Raw genomic sequence first — 6,000 nt, forward strand, 5'->3', positions numbered from 1 at the left:
GATGGGTGTCGGGGTTTATGGGGAGAAGGTAGGAGAATGGAGTTAAGAGGGAAAGATAGATCAGCCATGATTGAATGCAGAGTAGACTTGATGGGCTGGGTGGCCTAATTCTGCTCCTATCACTAGTGAACTTATGAACACCCATTTCCATCCCTCTCCCCCTCCTGGTTTCGTTCATCCACCACCCACAATGTTCACCCACATGCTTCTCCCCTTCCCCTTCACCTCTCCCCTAATTGATTCCCATTATCATCTTCCTTACTTGTCAGATTCCAGCACTGGGTGGCTTTTGTATTTCTGCTCATGTCTCAACTTCCCCCCCCCCAAATAAACTAGATTCAAATGTAATTTGTTTTTAAATTTTATATATACAACTGGTCAGTGTTGCCGGCCCTGCTTTGTCCTGGTCGTTTCTTCACTCCAGTTCCCTCCCCTCTACTTCCAGTCTGAAGAAGGGTCCCAACCCAAAACGTCACCCATCCTTTTTCTCGAGATGCTGCCTGACCCTCTGAGTTACTCCAGCACTTTGTGTCTAAACTAGATTCAGAATTGAAATGCATACAAAACAAAAGCTGTGCAAAGCTCTTCACACATTCTCAGCATCTATACATTCATTAGTGCCATACTCAGTAGACTGACCCGATACTGTGGTCTTCCCCCCAGAGAGCCTTGGTGTTGGCTGCACCAAGCTTCAGTGCGTCCCTCAGCACGCACGTCTGCTGTCCGGACTGGGCCAGTTGACGATATTCCCCAAAGGACATCTCACTGTGCTGGGAGTCCAACAAGTCTCGAGCAGACCAGAGAGCATCTTTCACCAAGTTGATGAACTCCCAGCAGCACTTCATGTCCGTGTCTGAATGTTTTCCCAGGGAACAGCCCGTAAATCAGAGAGCCCTCTGTTACAGCGCTGTGCAGAATGAACCATGACAAGGATGGTTCTTGCATCATTCTCCAGCCCCTCTTCACGGATTCACACTCTCCAATGAAGTGGGCAAAGATTCACACTCTCACACTCAACCATCTCCTCTCCGCAGCAGTTGCTCTGGTACATTGGCAATAAGATTCCCTCGCTGCAGGAAGGATCTGACTGGGAGGGGCCCTCTCACTGCCTGCCAAGCGAGGTCTTAGTGCTGAGCTGCTGAGTTCTGGCCATGAGGCATTTCATCAGACAAACTGGGCAGTCTGCACAGAATCCACCGAGTCCTTGTGGTGCAGGCTGCTCCATGATGACCACTGCCTGATGGGCTCGTGGTCAAAGGTTTAGTCTGGTAGAACTGTAGATGTGGCAGTGTCCAGCTGACTGGCATGTCACACGGTATTGGTGCCAGGTCCATCCTTCACAGCACTGCGGACAGGTAAAACGTAGCAGGTATTGGCACCTGGTTCCCTCGGTTGGTGAGGGGGAGGTGGATGTGAACAAAGGACGGCCCGGTGTGGAATACTTTGTAACTTTGTTGTAACACGCTTCAGCTCATCAGCCTCACTATATTCCCTCACCTTTCCTTGCCTGTCTTTCCTTTGAGACTAGGATAGGCACAAAATGCTGGAGCAACTCAGCGGGACATGCAGCATCTCTGGAGAGAAGGAATGTGTGATGTTTCGGGCAGAGACCCTTCAGACTGAAAGTCACGGGCAAGGGAAACGAGAGTTATAGACGATGATGTAGAGAGATTAAGATCAATGAGTTCTTTATCTATATACTAAAACTCTCGTTTGTTATCTTGTTTGTGACTGAACTTCAGCCAAAACGGTACACGATAGCGCGACAATTTTAGGCCCACCTTACTCACCGTCTTCTCTTTAATGGTAAAAATGGTAGTTTCATTGAAATCGATGTTATATTTTTAAAGTTATTCACACTTTAAAGTTTAAATCTATCTCCTAGGGAGGGGGTGGAGGGAGGGGGGAGGATAAGGGGAGGTTGAGGGGGATGGAGTGGGGGGAGGGGAAGTGGGGTGAGGGGAAGGGGCGAAGGGGGAGGGGTGCGGGGATGGGGGAGAGGGGAGGGGAAGGGAGGGGAGGAGAGGGAAGGGGGAGGGGAGGGGAAGGGGGAGTGGGGGAGAAGGGAGAGGGGAGGGGGGGTTGAGGAGGGAGGGGAGGGGGGAGGACAGGGTCCACTTTGTCTAGTGAACAATAAAGAACAACAGTCAGCCTTTGAGAGTGACTGGTCTTAACCTCTACCTTCCCATGACACATCCTTTCTCTCCAGAGATGTTCCCTGGCCCGCTGAGTTACTTCAGCACTATGTGTCTATCTTCGGTGTCATATTGAGCTGGATGGCTGTTGAAAGGATGTTTGGGACAAGATGGTATCGTTGACCAACTCAAAAGCTTTAAAAAACCAACCGTACAGTTCCATCCTCTTAAGCCTTCTAAAAGAACTAGAGGTGTGTTGGAAGGAACTGCAGATGCTGGTTTACACCGAAGATAAGCACAAAATGCTGGAGTAACTCAGTGGGTCAGGCAGCATCTCTGCAGTGACATTACCATTAGTACCATGGCAGGGCTGGAAACCTGACTGCAGGGAATCAGGCAACGTAAAAAGAGTTTATGAAGCTACGTCTTGTTCAAAGACTTTCTTAGACTGCTGTGCATTCTTGGGCATTGCTTCAACATAGGCGGAGCAGGAGAATTTGTTGGTGATATTTACTCCGAGGAATTTGAAAGAATTTGAAGCTGGGTTGTGAAAATAGGTTGGGATGGATGACTAAATGATGACTGGAGTCAAGTATGACTAAATGAGATGCATCCAAGATGAGTTTGCAGAGCGCATGGGGGAGATGCGGGATAAACCAGACAAGTATGGAATATGAAACTTGGGCCGTGGATTCATGAAGTTGGGCTCCTTGGGCTAGTGAGGAAAGGTAAGCAGCAACTGACACCAATTTTCCCTGTCTTCTCTTTAGGTTTCCAACATTGATAATTTTTAATTTTAGTTACTCTTGTGTCACATCGCATGTTTAGATTTTAGATTTAGATTTAGAGATACAGCGGGGAAACAGGCCCTTCGGCCCACCGGGTCCGCGCCGTCCAGCGATCCCCGCACATTAACACTATCCTACACACACTAGGGACAATTTTAAAAAAATGTTTTTTTATGTTTGCCCAGCCAATTAACCTATAAACCTGTGCGTCTTTGGAGTGTGGGAGGAAACCGAAGATCTCAGAGAAAACCCACGCAGGTCACGGGGAGAACGTACAAACTCCGTACAGACGGCGCCCGTAGTCAGGATCGAACCTGAGTCTCCGGCGCTGCATTCGCTGTAGGCAGCAACTCTACCGCTGCGCCACCGTGCCACCCTATGCACCATCCCCTTTAAGTTGCGAGAATAAAACGCAAAATCGCTGTTCTTATAGAATTTTGTTGACCTGGTTTAACAACGAGGCAAATCTATGAAGGTGCAAAGATCCGAACAAACGATTTACAATGTAGGCATTTTGGTTTCAGAAAGTGGTTCCTGATGAAAGTTATATGAGTGATGAACAAAGAATCCTCGAGTGATTTTGCTGTTACAAAATAGAACTTTTTCTCTCCTTCGTGGGCGAGAGTTACTGGAGTGGGTCCAGTGCTGTTGAATTACACACAGTGGTGGTATTGTTAAGCATGAAAGCAGTGTTGCAAATACCCACTGAAAGCGCAAAAGACGACAAGTAACAGCCATTCTTAGATTTAGATGAAATCAGGATTTCCATAATTAGCAAGGACAAAATTCCTGTGGAGTTTTTTAACATTTTTTTTTCTTCAAGTAAGAATCTATGTGCCCCAACTCTGAAGGAAAGATACCACCCAGAGTGATGCTGCTTGTAGTTGGCTGGGCTAAACATGAATGAAATCTCTGGGGGAAGATTCTCCATCTTAGTTATTTCTAATATAATCAAGTTTCCATTATTGTACTTATATTGGCAATGTTATTATCAGTGGTGAAAAACAGTTGCAACACAATATACCAATACGATCATCTTATCGCAAGACTACATTATTGTTTATTTTAATCATTTTTGTAGATTTTTTAAATTTAGAAATACAGCGCAGAAACAGGCCCTTCGGCCCACCGGGTCCGCGCCGCCCAGCGATCCCCGCACACTAACACTATCCTACACCCACTGGGGACAATTTTTACATTTGCCCAGCCAATTAACCTACATACCTGTACGTCTTTGGAGAGTGGGAGGAAACCGAAGATCTCGGAGAAAACCCACGCAGGTCACGGGGAGAACGTACAAACTCAGTACAGACGGCGCCCCTAGTCAGGATCGAACCTGAGTCTCCGTCGCTGCATTCGCTGTAAGGCAGCAACTCTACCGCTGCACGACCGTGCCACCATCAAATTTGGGAGACGTAGATATCATTTACAAGACAGTTGGGAACAAGCTGCCAGAGGAGGTAGTTGAGGCAGGGACTATCCCAACATTTAAGAAACAGACAGGTACATGTATAGGACAAGTTTGGTGGGATATGGACCAAATGCGGCAGGTGGGACTAGTGTAGCTGGGATATGTTGGCTGATGTGAGCAAGTTGGGCTGAAGGGCCTATTTCCACACTGTATCACTCTATGACTCTCTGTGACTCTATGACAGGGATATATTACTCAAAACTAATGAATGAATGAATGAATGAACGAATACTTAATTGTCACATGTGACGTCACTGTGATATTCTTTGTTTTTGCATACCCAAGGTATGCAAAGAGTTGCCACATAAAGGGCACCGACAAAGTTACATAGTACCCTACTCCAGGCCCTCCTTTGTTCTTCCAATAGCCCTTGGAAGGCAGCGATGACCCATTTTCTTGGATGATTACAGTCATTCTGCTTTTGGCACCGTCCGTGGAATGTCACACAGGGAGTTCCAGGCTTCACACTCAGGAAGAGGAGTAAAAAACCCAGAGTGTTTCATATAACATATAACATATAACAACTACAGCATGGAAACAGGCCTGTCCGGCCCTACCAGTCCACGCCGACCATTCTCCCTGACCTAGTCTCATCTACCTGCACTCAGACCATAACCCTCCAATCCCCTCCTATCCATATACCTATCCAATTTACTCTTAAATAATAAAATCGAGCCAGCCTCCACCACTTCCACCGGAAGCCCATTCCATACAGCCACAACCCTCTGAGTAAAGAAGTTCCCCCTCATGTTACCCCTAAACCTTTGTCCCTCAATTCTGAAGCTATGTCCCCTTGTTGGAATCTTCCCCACTCTCAAAGGGAAAAGCCTACCCACGTCAACTCTGTCCGTCCCTCTCAAAATTTAAAAAACCTCTATCAAGTCCCCCCTCAACCTTCTACGCTCCAAAGAATAAAGACCCAACCTGTTCAACCTCTCTCTGTAGCCTAAGTGCTGAAACCCAGGCAACATTCTAGTAAATCTCCTCTGTACCCTCTCCATTTTGTCGACATCCTTCCTATAATTTGGCGACCAGAACTGCACACCATACTCCAGATTCGACCTCACCAATGCCCTGTACAATTTCAACATTACATCCCAACTTCTATACTCGATGCTCTGATTTATAAAGGCAAGCATACCAAACGCCTTCTTCACCACCCTATCCACATGAGATTCCACCTTCAGGGAACAATGCACAGTTATTCCCAGATCCCTCTGTTCCACTGCATTCCTCAATTCCCTACCATTTACCCTGTACGTCCTATTTTGATTTGTCCTACCAAAATGCAGCACCTCACACTTATCAGCATTAAACTCCATCTGCCATCTTTCAACCCACCCTTCCAAAAGGCCCAAGTCTCTCTGTAGACTTTGAAAATCTACCTCACTATCAACTACTCCACCTATCTTAGTATCATCTGCATATTTACTAATCCAATTTGCCACACCATCATCCAGATCATTAATGTAAATGACAAACAACAGTGGACCCAACACAGATCCTTGGGGCACTCCACTAGACACTGGCCTCCAACCTGACATACAATTGTCAACCGTTACCCTCTGGTATCTCCCATTCAGCCATTGTTGAATCCATCTTGCAA

Source organism: Rhinoraja longicauda, chromosome 17, assembly GCF_053455715.1.
Source record: "Rhinoraja longicauda isolate Sanriku21f chromosome 17, sRhiLon1.1, whole genome shotgun sequence".
Classification (NCBI taxonomy): domain Eukaryota; kingdom Metazoa; phylum Chordata; class Chondrichthyes; order Rajiformes; family Arhynchobatidae; genus Rhinoraja; species Rhinoraja longicauda.